This window comes from Anser anser (genome assembly GCF_964211835.1).
Source record: "Anser anser genome assembly, chromosome: 2".
Classification (NCBI taxonomy): Eukaryota; Metazoa; Chordata; class Aves; order Anseriformes; family Anatidae; genus Anser; species Anser anser.
The window spans coordinates 14782150-14804435 of NC_139721.1; the positions used below are offsets into that span (position 1 = coordinate 14782150).

The 22286-nt window shown below is 42.5% G+C and overlaps 2 long non-coding RNA genes across 3 annotated transcripts in view; both read right to left on the reverse strand.

The window, feature by feature from the left end:
• LOC310894109 overlaps positions 1-22286 on the reverse strand; it is a 397944-nt gene that overhangs the window by 268559 nt on the left and 107099 nt on the right. The window lies entirely within an intron of this gene.
• Positions 1336-4598, reverse strand: LOC310894108. Of its 2 annotated transcripts, XR_014579563.1 has the most exons (4): positions 3863-4598; positions 3707-3757; positions 2523-2638; positions 1336-1821 (listed from the first exon to the last, which is right to left on the reverse strand). It is a non-coding gene; the product is annotated as an uncharacterized lncRNA (long non-coding RNA). The 2 variants fall into 2 exon arrangements; XR_014579564.1 differs by lacking the exon at positions 1336-1821 and having other exon boundaries at positions 1988-2638.

Consider the following 22286-nt stretch of genomic DNA (forward strand, 5'->3'; position numbering starts at 1 on the left):
TTTGTTGTTGGTGGTGGTTTTTTGGTTTTTTTTTTTCTGTTTTTTCTCTTGACTTGTTGACAAAGCAATGAGCCAGCTCTAACACGGATCTCTAAGGTATGCAAACATTCCTTTCAGCAGGCGAAGGATTCGTTTATGACAACCTGTTATTCTTATCCCATTGTTCCACTTTCTGCCTTATCTGTTGATGCCTCTTTCTTCACATTAGACGTTCATTGCTGGTGGGCTGTGTTATCAAGTGCTCTAGGACATCTTAGCTAAGGGATGCATCTCTCTTGAGTAGCATGTCAGAGAGATCTTCAAAGAAGTCTTAACAAAGGATGCATTTGAAGGCAAGAGAAGCCTGGCTGTTTTAACTATTCTTCCTTTTGATCTCTGAAAGTAGATTGTGAGTGTGACTGCTCTGTATTTTCCTGTCGGGTCCCTTGACTCTTTTTCTAAAAGGTTATGTTAGTTACTTTCTAGTCCAAAGGGACCCTTTCTTGTACTAAATGCATTTCTGAAAATGTCAGCTGAAACTCCCCCGCCTTCTATTGTTTGTTTTTAATATTCTCAGTTTCATATTACCTGAATCTTAGCGCACCATCGGTTTTCAGATCTTTCCAACTTTGGAGAGAAGTTTGGTGCTATTGAATGTCTTATTTGTCCTTATCACTTCGCGGTCTGACACAGGCAGTGTTTCACCTTTTGCATTTCAGAACACAGCTTATCACTTCATTACTACTGTTACTGTATGCTTTCCTACAGCTTCCGCTGCCCCTGTGCAACAAACAGGCTCGAAAATCTGTGTGCCAAGCTTTTGTTCTCTTGCTGCTCTCTGAATTCTTTGGTTTGGTTTTCGCTGCTTTAATTAAAAAGTAACAACAACCCATCACTTTAATTCTGTCTCAAGGTAGACTGAAATAGAACTTATTGTTTAAGACTCGGAAGCAGAATCAGCTTCCTTTCAGTTTTAGTGCCTGTTGTCTATAAATTGCCTGCTGTTGTTAAATTAGCATAACTAGAGCTTTACAGGAACTGAATTTCTGCAGATTTTAATTGTTCCTTTGAAATCTGAATAAAACAAAATGGCAAATTGAGAAGAAGCAATCCGTGAATAAAAAGATTGCCTTTTTGGTCAGCTGACATATTTTTTTCCCACTAAAATCAGAAATTTGATGTCAGTTTTGACTTCCTTAATTCTCTAGAAATAGAAGATAAAATGCATTTAAAGATCAAAGTGGTTTGAAAAGGAGTACTAATGCACTTATTGCTCCAAAAGGGAAAAGTTCAATGTTTATGTTGTATCCAGGCTTCTCTTTTTTTCTTAATTGCACCATCTGTTCTAATAAAATATCTTCTTACAAACTGATTCAGTGATGGATATGGTTAACATATATTTTAAAATCCAAACTAGTGTGCTGTTTATAAAACTGTTACAGTTTTCCCTCAGTGATAATTAGAATGACTAGTGCTAAGAAAGGTGAGAAAGAGAGATGGATTTCTTAAAAGATACATGGGTGTTAGAGAGGGATGCTGTACCAGAATGTGGGAACTTCAGAATTAAGACTAAAATGGCTGTAGGGATACAAGCAAATGTGTTTGCTTCACTAAAAACTAAATACTAATGTGGATTTCTTGTCAAGTCTTTTTATTAACCATTTTCAGGATGGTTGGTTATAGTGTCTGATGGGAAAATCTCTTGATGGCTGTAATCTGCCACTTTACTGTAGTCAAGTGTTTCTCTGGGACTGCTCAATTCCATTTCTGCCTGCTTCAGACATCAGAGACAACATATCAGCAATCTACATGGGTGATGTGGTTAATCCATCCAGAAGGGAGCTGAGAGAGATGGGAGTAATTTTAATGAAAGATTATTATTCATAATAAAAGTAAAAGCTGTTCATTCTTTTTATTAGGGCTTTCCAGTCAACCTTGAGCTGACTCCTAGTTTAGTAAGATATAGTAGTGACCAGTATGCACAGTTGAAATTAGAGAGACACGCACGGAAAAATCAATGTGTAAAACTGAAACATAGTACCAGAATTGGCTTCTTCAATTGGAGACAGTTTTAGCCTGTGCTTCTTTGCATATATATGTTTGTAGGAGAAAAAAAAATGAGGAGGAGGGAGGAACAGCAATTTTTCCACTTCACCATGGGGAGTTTGACAACTATGACAAAAATGACAGCATAGATGAAAGGTGGACTGATACAAGCGTGATTTCTAGTACTCAGTGTATCTCTGCATGGTGTAACCAAAGCTCAGGGAGTGAGTGTTTTAATCCAGGTCGCCTTGGGCTGACAGCTTGTAAATGAGTCTTTACCTGTGTCATGAAGGTGGGTGTGCATTAGTTAATATCTTGAAGGCACTTTGAAGTATCAGCATTCCAAATGCCTTAAATTAGGAAAGATTTCAGTATTTGCAGCTTCATATTATATCATTTTATTTAATTCCCATTCAGTCTTTTTCAAAGAGAAGACATTCCCAAATGGAAATACTTAACTAGCAGGTTCGCTTCTGGAGCTGTGCAACAGTGCTTACCCATGTACTGCCGAGCAGCTGGCACAGGGAATGGACACTGCAGGAGCTGGAAGTGTCTGTGCCAGGAAGAGTCTAACACCGGAAAGCTGCTGTACAAAAAATGAGAAGTGTCTTCACTGAAAGGAAAATTAGGATATTATTTAACAAAGGTCACCAACAGCTACTGAGTATCTCAATTTGAAAGGCTCTACCAAGTTTTAAAAGGACCCCCCCAACACACATTTTAAATAATGCCAAAAACAAGGGCTCTACCATTGTCTCACTGATCTCTGAATTTTTATCCAATCCAAAAGCATCACATTCATCTAGTAAAAGGAATATATTTTTATTTATGAAATATATTTTTATTTCATCAGTCTCAGAAAATTATCTTACAATTTCCATGTTTGTTATTATATGAAATCTGTTCACTTGTGTGATATGGAGGAATGTTAGAATACATTGTTCATGAAATATGATTCTTTTCTATTTTAGTTCAAGTCTGAGTTTTATCCTTATGGCCCACAGTGTGGGAAACTGTTACACATATATACAGCAGAGTCTGTTTCCAAGCTTGAAGGGCTAGAAGAAACAAACCAAGCCAACCAGCCAAACACATGTTTTCAAGTATTAAAAAGAAATGTGTCCAAAGGGAAGGATAGAAATTCTTTACAAGACAAAGGAGCTGCTTCTTTATCCCCTGATCTCTCTTTTGAATGTAAAATCTAAGGATGTGAATGGGATGCAATCCAAAGGGGTGATTGCTTTTAGCACAGATGTATCTGAATTAGTTTTCAATTAACGTTTGTATCTGAAAAGCTAGTTACCAAGTGCTTATTAAGAATTTTATCTGACTTTATGCAGTCGGTACCATTGGGCAAGATGCTGTTTGAGAACCCGAGTAAAGTCTTTTATTTTGTCCAGCCAGAGAAAAGAGCACTATGAGGGACCCTGGCAAGTCCTCTAGTCCTTTCTCAGCTGCCCTTCCTCCTTAACCAGTTTGTCCCACTTGTTCCCAAAAGAGTGTGATGAGGTCTCCAGAGCCACCCTGTGCAATCATTTCCAGTGCTTCACTCTATTACAGCATTTTGTCTACAGTCTAACCTAAATATCCCTTGTGTCAGTTTGAGCCCATTAGTTTTTATGCTATTCATGGTGAATGCAAAGGTGAATGCAAATGTTCTTCCTATAAATTTCTTACATACCTTTCAAAACTGTTACTCTGTCTCGTTTCTCTCTTCTCTAGAGATGATCCTCTAAGAGTAATAGAATGAGAAGTAATAATAGTAATAATAACTACCAAATACTATTCACTGGTATGTCTTTCCAGGTTACCTACTTTGGGTATCTTATGCCCTCACCGTGAGATAGAGATAGAGTAGTAATCTGTATTAAGGTACAGGTTCCTAGCTGATCGTCTTTCCGGAATACAAATGTCGTTTGCAGTCGGAGAAGAATCCCCACAAGCCTGCCCAGAGATTTCCCCAGCATCCTGTCCACCCGGGCAGAGAGAGCCTTTGTTTCTGTCCCGGTGGAAATGCCTCGAGAACAGCGAGACGCGAGTGCCACCTGGTGCTCGCACTGCTGCCTGGCAAGGCAACAGAAATGCCACGAGCTGAAGAGGATGTGGAACTTTCTCCAAATCGCCAAACAGGCTAAGACAGCTAATAAAAATAAATTCCCTAAAGCAACGTATGAGAAAAGCTCATTGCTGGCAAGAAGTCCAAGCACAGAGTTTGTTTTTTAATCTTTTCTTTTAGTGGCAGGAGCTACCTCTTCTTCGTGACCCAAACTCTGGAAGACTTTTCAGCGAGATAAACATTTTCCTACCTGTTTTGAAGTCAGCATGAGACACAGACATTTAAGCTTTGAAACAAAGAAAGTCTTTAGGAATAATCTCTGCCTCCCACTCTCTGATGTCAAGATCCTGTTTTAAATGAAGTTGACTCGGCACCAATTAAGCAAGCAAACAGCTGAGCACTATGAGAATTGTTCTGAACTTCATCATCTGTCTCAAGTAGAGCAGAAAACTTCTAAGAGGCTTGATTTGGTCTAGAAAATTACAGAACAGCCATGTTTTCGAGCTTCACCTGAAGGGTCACGGGTAAGTCACGCTTAATACCTGGTGGGCAACTTCCACCAGCAGTTTCTAAAGGAGAATAAATTACTGTTGCTATTGACAACACTCGAGCAGGGGAATTGTAAATGTAAGTAGAGCTGGCCAATAATTTCTATCAGAAAATGCTGATTTGAGGATATAAAAATGCTAATTAGATGTATTGGTTGCTCGATATTTAATGAAAAATATTGAAATATTAAGTTTTGGCAGAGGCAAAATATTTTATATCAGACTCATCAAAATGCTTATATATAGTTCTTTATTAGAAAAGGTTAAGCAAAGGGAAAGAAGACTAACTCAGCAACACTGAGATAATTTACTGAGGAATTTCCTTAGTAATTTTATTTCTATATTTCTAAAACATTTTTTTAGATGGTTCCTTCCCAAGAAAATCTGAAACGCTGCATCTCTATTCTCATTGCATATGAAAGCGAATTCTGAAACACTGATATTTCCCACCGAATGGAAATTTCGTCCTCTGATAACCTGCCACTCTGTGACTGCTTGCTACTGATACGATCAGACACGCTAATAGCATCTATTGCTTATCTCTGTAAGCTTTCTGCAAGATCTATTGATGACTCACAAAATCACAGCATGTTGATCTCAATTAGTTGGGCCAGCTTGCATGACTGCAGTGGCATTTTCTTGTAGGGAGGGCAAGAAGCATATTCCAGGATTTTTAATATTTTCGTCCATCTATGGAAAATCCAGGTTCTCTACAGCAGAAAACTGGGAAAGTGGGAATGGTAATTACTGACAGTAACAGAGAGAACTGGGAATTGAATTGCACAAAGCAGTAAGATGGAAGGGAAAACCACAAGAAATTAAAATGCTGGGCCAGAGAGATAAATAATTGAACTAGCAAAGAAGGGAAGGAGGAACAAGATCATCTTTTAAAGGCCATGGACATTACTATTGTATTATCCAGTAACTCAAAATCTGTTCATGCATTACAGTATATGAATTTTACATTAGATTTACCCAAGTACTTTTTTTTTTTTTTTTAAACATACTCATCCTGCACAGCAGAAATCAGTTGCACTTTTGCTGTTAGGTGTGTGGAGCAGCAGGCTGTCAAGTGGGCCTTAAAGTCTCCTATTCAGCTATCCATCTATTTATGAACTGATTTTTTTTTTCTTGGGTGGTCTTTTGGGGACTCAAGAATTGGACTCAGTGATCCTTGTGTGTCCCTTCCAACTCTGATATTCTATGATCTATCTATCTGCACATTCCCTTAGAAACTGCAGACTACCCGTTGTCTTGGCACTAACTGACCTTCTAGAGCATCCTTGATACAGTAAGGTTAGCACAGAAAAATCTAGGGAATGTCAGGCTTTTAGTCAGGAGCAAGAAAATATCAAATTAGTTGCAACAGGAAAATTACCATCAGCTTAATCTTGATGTGCCAGACCATTGTGGCTGCTGTACTTGCCATTTACTTTATCAGCTAAGAAGAATGTGCAACAGCTGGACACGGCTTCAGAGAAGAAGCTGATGTTGTCATCCCCCTGTCAGCAATTAAAGAAGATTCATTAGTAGGTACTGCCATAGAGAGTGATTTTTGTTATGAAGTGCACAGGGGTACACCTGTGTGAAGGATGTTCCATGATGATTAATGGAACTAGTGGATGTTTGATTGCCTTTGAGTAAGATAGATTTTGTCATGTATCAAAATAATTTGTGACATTTTAGAAGTATCAGAAAGTAAATTGTCTGAAGATAAAGTTATGAAGTAACCCAGGAGTTTAAGACATGACGTGTTTGACAGAGGGTGATCCATTGCCATCTTCCGGAACTGCACTGATTATTCAGGCAGGTGCAGTGGGTAGGAAGCTGGTCTCCCTATCCCTTCCAGCCATATCGTGCAGTTAAGTCGTAACATTCATCTGGAGGTATTTGCTTAAGTCTGCTTCTCCTCACCTATATTAGTTATCTAAAGGGTAGCTACTCTGTGCTACTCATCCAGCCTGCAGAGGCACCTGCAGAGGAAAATCAGAGCATCTGTGGTGGATTTCTGTTGAATCCCTCAGGAGAATCCCATCTCTATCAGCTACCGCTGATAGGGGGGAGCTGCCGCCTGAGGGGGACCCGTGCTGGAGCAGTTTGCTCCTGGGGGATGGACCCCGTGGGACGGAGCCGTGTGGGAGCAGATGTTGAAGAGCTGCTGCCTGTGGGCAGCCCCCGCAGGCTCAGTTCGGGCAGGACGGCATCCCGTGGGAGGGACCCCACGGGGAGCAGGGGCAGAGAGGGACCGTGAGGGAGCGGAGGAGACCAAGTGTCAGGGACTGACCGCAGCAGCACTGGATGACACTAGTCTTCTGCTTATCACTGGCACATACATTTAGTGAGAATTCCTGCCTGTGCTTCTATGATATTATTTCTATGACAGAAATCAATAGACAATGATTTTTAATTTCTACATGCGAAGGACTGTGGTTTTCTTAGCTGGGAACTGTCAGGGATATCCAGCCTGACTGCCCTCCAAACAATAACAACTTACAACGTCATCCAAAAAGCACCCCATGTAAACTTGTCTCTGGAAATCCCTTGACCTTCCTGATGCCATCTCAGATCTGCGTTTTCCTCCTGTCTCCAAATCTTTGCAGTCCCCCAGGGTAAACTTCTACTAAAATACCAAGCCATAGCACATCTCTAAGATGAATTCCCCCTTTCCATCTTAACCCCTGTCCTAGCTGCTGATCTTTAGCCATCTCCTATGTTTAAAGTATTTTCTGCAGTATCTCATTACCAAAACCTTGTCTCATGCAAAGTTGCCTCACCCAAGGACGGTAGTACATAGGACAATACCTGCTTGATTGTCAGCTGTCTTCTCTTCCCCAGTAGCCCCAAATCACAGCTTCCCCATTTTAATGCCTGTGGCAAAAACAGAGAGGGGATGAAAAAATAGTCGTCACAGGGCAGGGACTTTTTTCACTTGAACTCTTCCTTACAGAATCACACAATGTTTGAGGTAGGAAGAGACCTCTGGGGTCCATCTGGTCCAACCCCTGCTCAAGTGGGGACATTCAGAGCAGGGTGCCCAGGATGGATCCAGGTGGATTTTGAGATCTCCAAGGAGGGAGACTCCACAACCTCTATGGGCAACCTGTGCCAGTGCTCCATCACCTGCTGTATTGGGTTTATGTGACAAGGTTTTGGTAGTGGGGGGCTGCAGAGGTGGCCTCTGTGAGAAGAGTCCAGCAGCTGCCCCATGTCAGATCAGAGCCAGCTCCAGCCAGCTCCAAAGGGACCTGCTGCTGGCCAGAGCTGAGTCAATAAGTGATGTTGTTTGTGCCTCTGTGAGAGCCGATTTAAGAAGGGGGGAAAAAAATTGCTGTGCCACAGCAGCTGGGAGAGAGGAGTGACAAAATGTGTGAGAAGCAGCCCTGCAGCCCCCAAGGTGAGTGCAGCAGGAGGGCAGGAGGTGCTCCAGGCACGCAGCAGCAGTTCCCCTGCGGCCTGTGGAGAGGCCCCTGGTGGAGCAGGCTGTCCCCCTGCAGCCCACGGGTCCCACACGGAGCAGATCTCCACGCTGCAGCCCGTGGAGGAGCCCCCGGTGGAGCAGGTGGATGTGGCCTGGAGGAGGCTGCGGCCCATGGAGAGCCCCCGCAGGAGCAGGCCCCGGGCCGGAGCTGCAGCCCGTGGAGAGGAGCCCACGCAGGAGCAGGGGGGCTGGGGGGAGCTGCCGCCCGTGGGGGACCCGTGCTGGAGCAGTTTGCTCCTGGGGGATGGACCCCGTGGGACGGAGCCCTGTGGGAGCAGTCCCTGAAGAGCTGCTGCCTGTGGGCAGCCCCCGCAGGCTCAGTTCGGGCAGGACGGCATCCCGTGGGAGGGACCCCACGGGGAGCAGGGGCAGAGAGGGACCGTGAGGGAGCGGAGAAGGTGAAGTGTCAGGGACTGACCGCAGCCCCCATTCCCCGTTCCTCTGTGCTGCTTGGGGGGAGGAGGTAGGAGAGGGTGGATGGGGGGAAGGTGTTTTTAGTTTGCTTTTAGTTTCTCACTGCTCTAGCCTGTTGGTAATAGATATTATAGGAATTATGTTGTTTGTATATAATCTATTAATAGGAATTATATTAATCTCCCTATACTGAGTCTGTTTTGCCTGACACAATAATTGCTGAACGATCTCCTTGTCCTTATCTCAACCCTAGAGCCCTCTTCATCATATTTTTCTTCCCTTTCCCCTTGAGGGGGGGAGTGAGAGAGTGGTTGTGGTGGAGCTCAACTGCCCAGCTGCATAAAACCACCACAATGCACAGCATAGAAGTGCTTCCTGATGTTCAGAGGGAACCTCTTCTGTTCCAGTTTGTGCCTGTTACCACTTATCCTGTTGCTGAGCACAACTACAAAGAGCCTGGCTCCATGCTCTTTGCACTCTCCGTTCATGTGTTGATAGACAGTGATGAGATCCCCCCTGAGCCTCCTCTTCTCCAGGCTGAATGGTTCCAGCTCTCTGACACTCCTTGTAGGAGGGCTGCTCCAGTTCTTTTATCATCCTGCTGGCCCTCCACTGGGCTCTTTCAAGTAGGTCCATGTCTCAGTTGTACTGGTTCCCCCAGAACTGGAAACAATACTTCAGGTGCAGCCTCACCAATACTGAGTGGAAAGATCACTTCCCTTGACCTGCTGGTGATAATTTGCCTAATACAGCCAAGAATACAGTTAGCCTTCTTTGTGGCAAGGGCACCCTGGTGGCTTGTGGTCAACGTGGTGTCCACCAGGGCCTCCAGGGCCTTTTCTGTAGAGCTGCTTTCTGGATGATCAGCATATCCTGGTGCCTGGGGTTGTTCCTCCCCAGGGGCAGGACATTGCACGTTGCCTTAACTTCATGAGGTTCCTATCAGCCTATTTCTCCAGCCTGTCCAAGTCCTTCTGGATGGCTGCATGGCCCTTTGGCATATCCACCACTCCTCACAGCTTTGTGTCATCTGCAAACTTGCTAAGGCTACGCTCGCTCCGCTCCATCATCCAGATTGTTAATGAAGATGTTAAACAGGACTGGATCCAGTATTGACCCCTGATGTATACCACTAGTTAACTGGCCTTCGACTGGACTGACTCCGTGGCACTCATCACCACCCTTGGAGCTCAGACACACTGCCACACCAAATGCACCTGTTCCTACCCACTGGTATGGGGAATAAAGACCACTGGGCCCTTACTTCTTCAGTTCATGCTGCACCATAGCATTATTTGTCAGCAATTTCTGTAGAATACATTTTGTTCTTGTTCTGAATGTGAACATTAAAGTGCTTTTCTTACATGAGTAATTGCAGCAAATGGATTTCTTTCACCTTCCTCCCCCCCTTGCCATCTTGCCCTTAGTACCTCATTTAATATTCAGCTTTGTACTTCTGGCAGCTGGCAACCCCTGGGCCCCAGTGGCTGTGAGGCTGAAACCTACAGGACTGGAAGGAAGATGTTGTGTCTTTAATTGATCCCTGAAGCAACATGCAGGAGTCCAGAGGAGGATATTCTGGTGATTACACAGCTTAAATATTTGATAGCCAGGGTAGGTCTTGGAGAATTGTTTTGTTTTGTTTTTAAATGATAAGCAGACAAGTCTGCAAAGTGAGGCTTGGCTCTGAGGGGTGACTAAGCTGTTATCCCATATTCCACATTTTTCTATCTCTGTGGCTTTCCATATTGAGTTTGCACCTGCTTACAAATGCTTTTTCCCCTTCAGTGTTACATCTGTAATGAATCAGCCAGAAATCTGAGTATTTGACATCTGGGGTTTTTCGGTCTCCTCAGCAATAAAGTTTACGGGCTACAATCATTTATAACTTGATCTCAGTGTGTTGAACATACAAGCATGGTTGCAGATGCATCACAGCTAGTTTTGTTGAGTGCTGCAGCAATTATCAGATGGGAAGTATTTTTCTTTCTTGGATATGTCCTTGGGTACACACACAGAGCTGATTTCTGAATAAATGAGCTTGCTCAGGTTTTTAATTTTGGGTTTCATTTTATGGGTCTTTTTTTTTTTTTCTTGCAATCCCAGTTTTACTACATTAACTTTGAAAGTGTTTCTCCTGATATGAGAACAGTCAAGCTGAGTATTTCTAATGACCTTAATACTAAAAAGAAGATGCCACTGACTGTGTGACATAAAGATGTCAAATAGATATTAAATGCAGTCATAATAAGTAAGATTTTATTGTCTGTGTTATTCAGCTGGAACAGAAAGTTACTTGCTCCTTTATAATTAATCAAAATACTTTCTATAAGATCTCAGGTCTTTAAAAAACCCTAAAAGAGCCATATATGAGTCCAAGAATTAAAAAAAAAAAAAAAAAGAGGCAACAACATTTCATTGTGATGTCTTAGGCAGAATGCTTCACAGTAAAAGTGAAAGAAATCACTCCTGGAAACATTTAAGATTAAATAATATTTATTCTGAAATGTCTGAAATGACACATTACATGTATCCCACGTATACTATTTCATATTGTTTAAAACAAATTATCCTTGAAAAAAAGTAGAAAGTAATTTTACAATGATTTAATATTTTCCATTTCAACTTTCCTGTAGTCCATGCACCTTCCCTGTCTCATGGAGGGTCTGTGAGAACAGTCTGCAGAATGCCATGAAGATTAAGTCAAGGTGGCAGCAAAACTATGCTGAAAACAGTCTGAGTTAGTGTCCCTGCAACAGCAGTAATGAATTAAAAACAGTCATACTGAAAGAAAAACATTTATGAAATCAGAAAATTCTTTCCATCATTCTTGATGAAGCAGAAATTTTCATTTCACATTGAAAGAAGGAGAGAAGAATACATTTGGGGTCTGAAAGTCTTTTTTTCTATTTGATTTATAAACTGGAATAAAAAATAAAATATTTTTAGCAAATAAATGTCAATCTTTTACGAGTATTGATTTAATTTATAATTTAATATTAATTTTAATTTATATTTTGTTTTCACGCAAATATTTCCCCCCCAAAAGAAAATTTAGCAAATATTTGTGAGATGCAAATAAGTTTATATGCAACACAATATTGCATATAATATTGTATAAAAATCTTTAATGGCAAATGTATATGTATGTATGTTTTCATGTTTTGTGTATGTATGTATGTTTTCATTAAGCATTACTGCTTCACCTCATATCCCTCTCTGGCCTGTGAATACGATGCAGTGCTGCTGGTTTGGGCCCCCAAAATGTTTCCATTGCTGTGGTACGACACCAGGCGGGTGAAGCTGCACCTTCGCCGGTATGGAGGTGGCTGGTGCCCTATCTGATGGAGAGGGAAGCGGCCGTCCTAGGGCCAGGCCTGAAGGACAACACACAAAGTGTGGGACGAGGACGTCTGCTCATCCAGACTGAGGAGCTGAAGGGATGGAGCAACGTGAGGCTGGGAGTCACGGCGTGGAAGCCACCCATGCAGCCTGTCACCATGCGGGGTCACAGCTGTGCTTGGGCATGGCCGAAATGGCTTTGCGGACACAGAGGTGAGGGATGCTGAAGGTGCAGGGTCACCTGTGTTTTGTGGGTGGATGAAGTCATTGTGCTTTCCATCTCCAAATCCTTCTGGAACATCTACTTGGGTTTTGACACCTAAGGAATGATATCACTGCTTATGGACACCGGAGGTCAAATGGCCTTTCCAACAGAACATGCCTAATCACCATCAGTATCTCATTAAACACCATCATGCTTATAACAGATGTTAACCATGTCATTTCTGCTGGTTGCTTTACCAAAACCTTCCCCAGAATCTCTGCTGATCTTGGCCCCGTGGCCTTCAAAACTTCTGATGCATATATGACATGGTAGCTGGAGGCCTTAGGTCGTACTGTGGCTGGTGTTACACCGCCTTTTCACACAGAAACAGATTTTTTGCTATCCACTGAAGCCACCATGGAAAGCTCTGGGCTAGTTGTCCACCATGGCAATGCTTGAAGAGTTAAACTCCAACAGCAGCATAGAAATAGTAATTCTAATTAAGGTAATCACCAGGGAGCAATTGAAGGAGAAATAAAATTGTGTTCTCATTTCCATAAGCAAATGAAAATAATTTAGATGACTTGTATCTAGATGAAAGAGAAGGCCCATGTAAAAACTAATTACCCTCTGTGCTAATTACGACAAAGAGGATAAAGGACAAACCTTTTGAAAAATATCCAAAGATATTAAACGGATTTTTATTAATAGATGAAATAAGCTGAAAATGAGAGTTATGATATATTGTGTTTGGACCTAAATTCAATAAAAATTCTCTCTGGCTTCCGCTTCACAGCAGCCCCATAAAATCAATTTATTATATGAAGCCAGATGGGTCTTTTATTGAACCTGGACCTTATTCATTAAATAAAAGTAATTATCATCAGACGTAAAAGAAACAATACCTGCTGCTTCATGAATCAGTCACTATCCCCACACACTTAACTGATAATGAGAAAGAAAAATATATATTTAAATCAACAGACATACAGTTCATCAAATGTAAGAGCAGGGCCTGTAATACACTCTTTGGTTTAATTTGTTGCTAACCAAGGGGTTTGTTTAAATCATAATATCTGCTTTGGCTGCTCAGCTTGGATCAACCATCAGCACCAGCCGCACTGAGCACGATGGCTCTTGATCTTTCTCATATCGTGGCTCCCCAATCCTCTCAAACACGGGAGGAAGAACTGTGTTTGAGACGAGGACTGCAAACAGCAAGCAGTGGTACCAAACACAGCTCACCTCTCTGTTTGAAATAGGCTTTGTTATAATTCTCATGTTGGCAGTGCTTTACCCAGGGGAACAACTTCCACTGACTTCTTAAATCCTTTCTATACCTCTGACATTGGTCTGGGCAGGACCTGGCGTGAAATAAAATGAGACGCAAAACCAAGGATCCAGATTTTCTCAAGCACAGTTACTCCAGGGAATCGGATCTCAGATAGGTCATGAATAGATGCCAGGGCTTAATAGCGTAAGAGATGTAGGACGAACCAACAGATAAGTCACACTACCTAACCTAACATTTTGGTAGTGAATGAGAAATGACCACACATGGTAGGGCTTTTGCTCTGTACGGCTTAAAATGCCACGTTTTGGAGGAAATTGGAGGAAAACGCAGGGAAGATCAACCCAGCCCAGGGGACTGCCTAGGAACATGATGTTTTCAACAGGATTGGGAATGCAATTAACGCTGGACTAAGTCAGACAAAGAAGAATGTTCCCAGCAGTTTTGATGCTGTTTACACAGGTGTCTTGTACAGATTTTCATATAAGTCACCAAATGGAGTGAATAGACTTCAATTTCAGTGTGTTTTAATATTCAGTATTTTTAATATTAACATATTGACTTATGTCGTTATATTAACATGCTGAATTATGTCATCGTCACCACCACTGATGTGAACCAATGACTTTTGTGAAAGTAATCAATTCAAATCAATACTAGTGACAAGAGCATCATTCAATACATTAATACTTAAAACCAGAACACGTGTCTTGAAATCTAATTCGCTGTATTCAGCTGGTGTTTCTAGTACAGTGCCTTTCTCCTGCTTCCCTGGAGGAGTTCGTATTTGGGTTGCATCTGTTTAGTTACATCTTGCTGTGTATTTTATAACACACAGAGGATGAAAACTTCTCGCAGTTGAATCACAACTCACTAGAGTGCAGCCTCTAGTTTAAAATCTGATCTGGAAAGTAGGCTTCCCTTTTCAATTTTGTTTCTGTTGGTATTTTTCCCACTGTCTTTCAGGATGAAAATAATGATGATTTGTGTTGCCGCTATACCACTGTGTCAGCTACTCTCTGAACATTGAACAAAAAGGTTTCTCTGCAGGACTTTCCTACTGCTTGTTTATGGGATTTATTCGTGGGATAGCAGCAGTGGGATTCCTGCTTGGCAGAAGAGCTGAAGTGCTTATCTTGCGGAGGTGTAAGTTGATTTTTCCTAAAACTTTAAAGCGCTCAGGAGGGTCAGACCCTGAGCACCAGGAGGTAGCCCTGTCCTGTGGTGAATTCTTTAAAGGCTGACAAAGTAGATTAGTTTAACCACTCACCAGAGGAGTCCCTGTTGTCTTCAAAAGAGTGAAATCTCACGGGCTCCACTTCTCATGGCTGCTGAAATGGATGCGCTTTGTACTTGCTAAGACTTTCCTGGCCTCCACTATCACATTACAGCTGGTGAGGTCTTTCTCTGGCACCTGTGTTTCTTCCCTGATGTGAGCTGGCTTAGGCCTGACGTACCAAATGGCGGTAGGTGCTCTGGGTGAGCTGTGGGAGCATGCTGGTGGTTAATGCTCTGCTGCCCTTGTGCTCCTCTTCCTTCTCCCATGTTTTCCTCTGAGCTCTTGCCAACTTTAGGGTACCGTCCCTGCCTGATGACTACATTTGGTTTCTTGGGTGGCAGAAATAGCTTTAAATGCAGAGTCTTCCTTCAGATCTCCAAAGACTTCATCTGGATCTGTAGGACCTGGATTGTAGGCAATTGGAACATTCCCAGCTCTAGGAGTTGAAGCCAACATCACTAGTACAGTATGTAAATATATATATTATATATATATATATATATATATAAGTCCTGTACAGTTATTGATAAGTTATTGAAAAAGACTTGTGCAGAGCAGGGAGGAATGCAGAACAGGCTGGAAGGAACTGGTAATAAAGGGATGCTCCTGAAATCTGTCCCCTTAGCAGTCAGGCGTGAGAGGAGGGAGGCCAGGGCCCAGAACTGGCTCTTGACAGCAAGCAAAGACTTCTCTCAAAAGCAGAATAGAACTCAATTTTAAATCACCAGTGCTGAGGATTTTTGTTCTTTAGTGCTCAGAACACAACCTCAAGAAGATGACATAGCTTCCTGAGCCTTCTCCTCACCATGGAGTTTACGCTAAACCAACACTACACGAGAAATTCAGTCTCCTTCACCCACTCTATTAAGAAAACAGATCTGCAATCATACACTGTTTGCAGGCTGATCCTCTGTTTGTACATTAGGTATTTACCAGGCACAGATGTTGGTTGTGGGTGCTGAGGGGACTTGGGCCCTGCTCCACAGCAGCTCCGAGGTTCAAGCAGGGCTTCAGAAGGAGCAGAAGGTTTGCTGACACAGAGCTCTGGATCTTCCTGGTGGACTTTCAGATTTCAAGTGAGTGGCAGCCGTTGAGAATGAATGTTGGGGTTGTATTTTAGGCTGAGGCAGCTGACATTTGACTGGCTATACTGCATTGCGCTTGATGGACAGGTGAATTTGATGGGTGCACAAGAGCAACTATAAACACATAGGCTCATGGTCCACTTGCCTTCAGACCACACAGCTATCTCATGCGTAGCCTGAACACAAACTTTCTGGATGCACTTGACAGCATCCCACCAGGTGTATTTGGCACAAAAACGCCCTACAAGGCAGGTCTTAGCTGTGCCTGCAGCTCAGCTTTCCTATTTGCTGCTAAAACAGCCGACAGCATGGTATTGAAGGCAACCTTCAGGCAGCACTCCCGTTGCAGTGCAAACACATATCCTGCAGCCTCATTTGCTTCCCACCTCAAGGCTCTCACCCTGCCATATCCACCTCTCCCTGTCTTTGTCCTCCTGCCTGAGCAAAACGTAGCTCCTTACCGAGAGGGTGAAGAGCCTCTGGCTTTGAAGTGTGAAAGCTGAGCATAGCAGGGGTGTTTAAAACTGGCAGGGCAGTAAGCAGCTCGGTTAATACAGCTGTCATCCCTCTCGTGAAGTACCTGAGACCTGCATAAAGAGCTGGGCATGTCGAAAGAGGCTCTAAATATATCTTGGGGGTCAGAGTTAAGTTACCAGCCAAACAGGTGGGTTGGATGGCAGCGTGAGCCTGGGTGAGTGGAGGGAGCTGCGAGCGTGGTGCAATCATTATGTAAATCCCTCTACTTTTGAGAGCTTAGGGATATTTAATTGTAGCATGCTGGCAATGCATTTTGTATGAGGTTTCTATTAATGACAGGATCAGCCTTCATTATAAGTCAAATTAATTCGTGGGCAATAAACATAAGGATTGTTCTTTTCCAGTCTCAGAAAACTCTAAAAAAGATCCATCTTGCACTGCCTTTTTTTTTTTTCTTTTTTCTTTTTTCCCTTTGGGGAGGTGGGGGGGAATGGTTTATCTTAGATATTGATTCAGGTCTCCTGTATTATCCTCTTGCTCCAAAATGTTTTCTTTCAGAGAGACTATTATGAAATATATCTGATAGATAAAATCTTCCGTCCACCAAAGCCATGATCCACAGGACACCTCTTTCCCATTCCCAGCCCATTCTTCACTCTGCTTTAATCGTATGTGATATCAGTCTTATCCTTGTCAGACTCTAATCAAAGGTTTGATACCTGATTAAGGATATTTGGGATACAGAAGGGAGAAAATCCCTCCTGGTAGAGATTTTCAGAATGGCAGGAAAGCCTCTAGATGGCAGAAGTGCTCCACATAAAACTCGAGACCTTAATTAAGCAACAAGCTTCAGAAGGATTGTGTGCCAGCTGTGGGGAAAAGGTGCACTGGTTATTGACTGGTCCACTGACCTCTTCCTCCTCCTCCAACTTTAATTGCTGCAGCAGATGATCTGTGCTTTACAGCGACATGGACGTGATGCCAAGCTGGGGCTGAATGAGGCTGTTCATGGCTGTAGATTTTGCCTCTCTGCAAAATGACACTGCAGTTGTTGGTTTTTTTTAAAGGTGAGGCAAAAGGCTTTTGGCAGCTGGCAGTATCTGGAGTTCAGAGTTTGGGCTGTCTTCAGTTTGCAGTTAATGTCACCCCTGAAACTTCCCAAGGAGCTGCATCCCTTATGATGCTTTGTGACCAGCCTTTGGGAGGTCATCAACAGTCTTCAGTCACTTCAGAATTAAAAACCTTATCATCTGAAGAGGTGGACAGTACAGATTTTGAGGTCTTTTGACTTTAGAAACAGTGCAGAAGTTTTCAGTGCCCTTATCTTTCTGACAGAGCTGTCAGCAGCTCCTGTTGTAATCAGTTGCACTAGAAGAACCCAGTGAATTCTGTCACTGAAGCAAAGAGAAGAAAATCCTTTTGTAAATCTGGGTTTTAGGCAGTATTAATGGCTGACACACTGCTAACTTCTGTGCCTGCGAATACTCTTACAGCTTGGACAGGAACTCCTTGCACAGTCACCTCGAGAGAAAACCCAACTGTTTGGGCTTGCACGGAGCCAGAGCAACTGCATGCAGAAAAAAGTCCAGTTCCCATCTCTGCAGTCAAACCCAGGTCTAGGTAGGAAACAACCTGAGATTTCAGTTTTCTGACTCAAAGGAAGGCCTTTTGATGTCTTTTTTTTTTTTTTTGGTTGATGATTAAAAGCAATTAGATGGTACTCAAAATGCTTGGATGGGACTTCAGTCTGCCATATGGCAGGCGTGTCCTAACATGTAGGCAGCTGCAGGGATAAAAACAGTCTTTCTTGAGATTAGCATTAAATATATTAAGCAATGGGGGAAGCTTGAACCTTTTTCTTCCATACCTAGTGCGAATGTATACAAAACATGTCCAGCAAGACAGATTGAGACCCAACCCCACAAACAGGAGTGTGGGACACTCCTAACAGTGGGAGATTCCCGTGTTAGTCCCAGGTCCAAAGCAGGAACCTCTGCCCACAGCAATATCTGGCCAGCTTTAATTTGGCAGCAATGCAGACGACTCCACGGGCTCCTGCCTCAGGCTCTGAAACCAGTGCCCCAGACTGGCTGAGCCCAGCAGCCATCACATACTCCTCCAGACATTTGTGATAACCATGAGTCATCTGGGCTTCAGTTTATCTGCCACAGAAAAGCACTGTGGCGAGAAAACAAGCAAAGCGAGACCTTTTTTTTTTTTGCTTTCAGACAATTTGCTTTTGACAGCATGTAAAAATGAAAGGCTTTTCATGACAGCTTTTGCCCACCAGGTCTTCCTTCCTTTCATGGACCCTAGGGGTGGGCCAGGAACCAGGCAACAGTCAATAATATCGATTGTAGATTACAGCTTTGGTGGTATCTCAATGGAAATCTTGTAGTGAACTATCAAGTGCTGTTCAGCTGCATGAAAAGTAGGCTTAAGTTGCCCCACAAAATTCTGGCGTTGTATTTGTCACATAGCAAAAACTGAGTTCATCATTTCACAGAGACGTACCAGCTCCAGCAGAAGGAGTTCTTGGGCAGTCTCGTGCGGCCAGTGGGACCTCCTGAACACTGTCTTCATAACCATCTTGGTAAACTTTCATGGGTCTGTCCGTCTGTATTTTTCCAGGAATGCTGACCTTGTTTTCTTGGCTTTCTATTTTTAAGGTGCCATTTGTACCTCAAGCAGCAGATTTTGCATTCTAAGCAAAGGACCTCAGTACCTGACTTGGAGACTCCCAGAAGTGCTGCAGCAAGATGGATGACAATAGTAAAGACAGGTATACTCAATATAGCTGGCCAGAAATCAGTGAAGAGGTGGCAGCACAATTTTCAGGGCAGTCTAGTGATTCAAGTGACTACTCGAGCTCCCCTATGGGCCTATGCACCACATATATCAGTCTAAGTGACCGCAATTTCACTGCTATTATTAGCATTACTGTCTAGATAGAAGCTCCTGACACTATTTCTGCCTGCTTCTGCAGCATCAGAAGCATTCGTCCTTGTTCTAAACATACCCGTGCTAGTGATGGAAGACGGAATTGTTTATCTGTTTAGTCTTCTATTTTTTCATCCATACTAACTGCTAAATCAATGCATCATCATGAGGCTTGAGGGCTGCTAGCCAGTTCTTCAAGTAGGAAATAAAATCAAGATCTTTGCAGTATTTTATCTTTACATATTTTTAAACTGACCTAGATTTTAGGCCTGATGTGGCCAGAACTTCAGCAGTCACAAGGTATCTACCTGGTTTCAGATAGACCATTTTCCATTTCCATGGTTGACTGTGCTCTGTTCTCCAGCCTTGCATTCCAGAAACAACTGCATGTCAGGGAAAGGTGAGCTTTTTTCAAGCACACTACGTGGGGCACAAATATTTCACTTTCTTCAATAGATTCTCCTTGCTTTTTACTCAAATTCTCAAAAGGTTAAAACTAGAACAAGGAGTTTGTACTTTGTGTTTTTCTTCTTTTGGAGAAAGTTTTGCATTGCAGGCAGCTTGGCCAAGGTTTAATAAAATGACTAATGCTCTGTAGTGATAAAAACGAAATCCTCACTCCCATTCACATTTAGAGGACACTTGAATAGCTGTTACTTGAGGCTTGAATTAATCTGAGAGTTTGTTAGAAGAAACACATACTGCATTTTTGGCAGCATTTGATAGTTTTAGAGTGCTTTTCCTTCTGAGAGCCTGTCAAAGCACAAAACAACCTCCATGAGTGAAGCCCTTGAGAAGCTGGAGGTTGCATTACCCCCATCCACAGGCCACGAAAGGGAGCCACTGCGCTCGTGACAGCAAAGCCAGGGACAGAAATACAGACAGGATGCCCCCTTCTCCTCCTCTGTTCTGAGGGCACCCCTGCTCCCTGATGCCTTTCAGGAAGTTGTTAGGATCTGTTTTAAAACTGGTTGGGTTTTTAGCCTCCCTGATTCCCCAAGCTCACTCCTGTTAGGATTACAGTCTTCTAATTTCACACTTAAATCTATTTATTGTCTCGTTATTACATGTTGCTTGCTAAATTCAGCAGTTCTTTTCTGGTTGGGCCTCCCAAGGTTTATATACCCATGCAAACATCGCTTCTCTAAAATTTCATTTTCTGAATTTAAACAAACCTCCATTATTGTAATTTCCACAGAACCAGCTTTCAGCACAGCCCAGCATGTTAGTGGGGCAGCAGGATTTGCCCAGGGAGTCTGAGGCTGGAGACAGACACAAAAGTCCTTGGGAAGTGGCACTTCCATTGTGAATTTTCTGATGGTTGTCCTGGGGTTGGTGTGGAGACACACAGAAGGGTAGGTTTCCTAGTGAACGGCCTCTATAGGAACCTAACCCGCCCCCAAAAAACAGTCTGAATAAAACTGTATTGGAGGTTCAGAATTTCGTTTCAGAGCCTAGAGATCAGTCTGATTTTCCCGTTGTCTCACCGAGATCCTGCTGAGGGATGAGCTCTGGGTACCTGCAGATGGTTTCTGTGAACACAGCTGGCAGTGCTGCAGCAACCCTGCGCTACTCAGCCCTAAGAGAACGTGCACATACACAGAGGCATGGATGCATAAAGTGACCACTGTATTTACACATGGGAGAACTAATGTTTTATACTCTCTTATATGTAAAATTTTTTTTAATTCACAGGTAAGCAAACATACCCACAGAGAGATCCAACACATTACCTTCTTTTAGGTTTTATATCTAAATATTTCACAATTAGGATAAAGTTATTTGGTCACCTTGTGCATATAACTTAATATATACTATTTACTCTAAAATTATTTGGTAAATACAGATTAAGTACTTTGAAAGTCTGTCATCATACACTGTTTTTTCTGTAGACCCTAGTCTTAATCTCCATGCAGAAGGAATGATACTTATTAAACAAAGAGAAAATACTTTGTCTTTCCTTTATTATCTGGTAGATGCTCTTATTCACTACAGAATATTATTACAATATTTTTGTCAAAGCTTCCTTTTTCCCCTTCAGCTCTGAAATCTGTGAATACTGTGCAAAAGTTCATTAGTTTTTCCTCATTTCCATGAGGTTAGAGTCCTTCTGCATTTTTCAAAGTTATTCTAAAAGTTTAGCAAATTAATTAAAAAAATAATAATAATAAAGCTTTCAATCTAGAAATCATGCCAAGATGACAGTATATGGACAAGTCACAGAATTTTTCTTCTTTGGTGGGAAATCCATTGAAAGATAATTGGTTGGTAGTTTCACAGAGAGTGTGATTACTCCATGTAGGTAGTACTGCCTGATCTGTTCAGATGGGCTTCGTGCATAGGCTTTTTTGCATTTTCAAACAGGGAATCAAGTCGGTGAGAGTTTAACATCAAAAGTATCTATGAGAAAGCCATTTTGAGAGACAAAACATTTTTCTTCATGGTACACAACAGCATGTAGAGCCACTTGCAGGCCAACAGCTCAGATACAAGGTGCCTTTTGACATTTTAAATTCATTTGTAATCTACACTGAGTTGTAAAAGATCCTTAAATTTTACTGTGAAATTGGAACTGTCAAAGCATTTGTTGGTCAGACCATGACACTGGTGTGCCAGAGACTCTGGATGGATATGTGTTAGTGTTTTAATTTTGGTCAGGGGTAACTTAAAATGACTCTCTTGATCATCCTCATTGACTGCTTTCCTTCTGGGTGAAACTTAATTAAAGGACGTGCTTTGGAGGACACCTGATGCTTTCCAACCTGCTGGTAGACACTAAGTCCACCAAACCAGGCTAGAGCTAACCCTGGAAACTCTCATAGTTTGGGACTTGGTCCTTCAGCACTAGCTGTTCTGTTCTACTTGTTCATCCCTTGCCAATGCAGACATAGCCTCAGGCTGATGTCTGTGCTCAAATGCCTACTTCAAAGCAAAGCTTTCCGTGTGTGCGTGATCACCTCAGATCTGGCTGAGTGGGGACTTGACCCTCCTGCTGCTGAGTCGTGTTCATGTCCTTACCAACAGGTTCTGTTTTTCTCAAAATAGAGATCATGAAAGCCACCCGTGCAATATTTTACCTTAGATAAAGTGCCATCATGCCAAAGCATTTGGAGCATCTCTAATTAATGTGCTCTGATCAGAGTTAT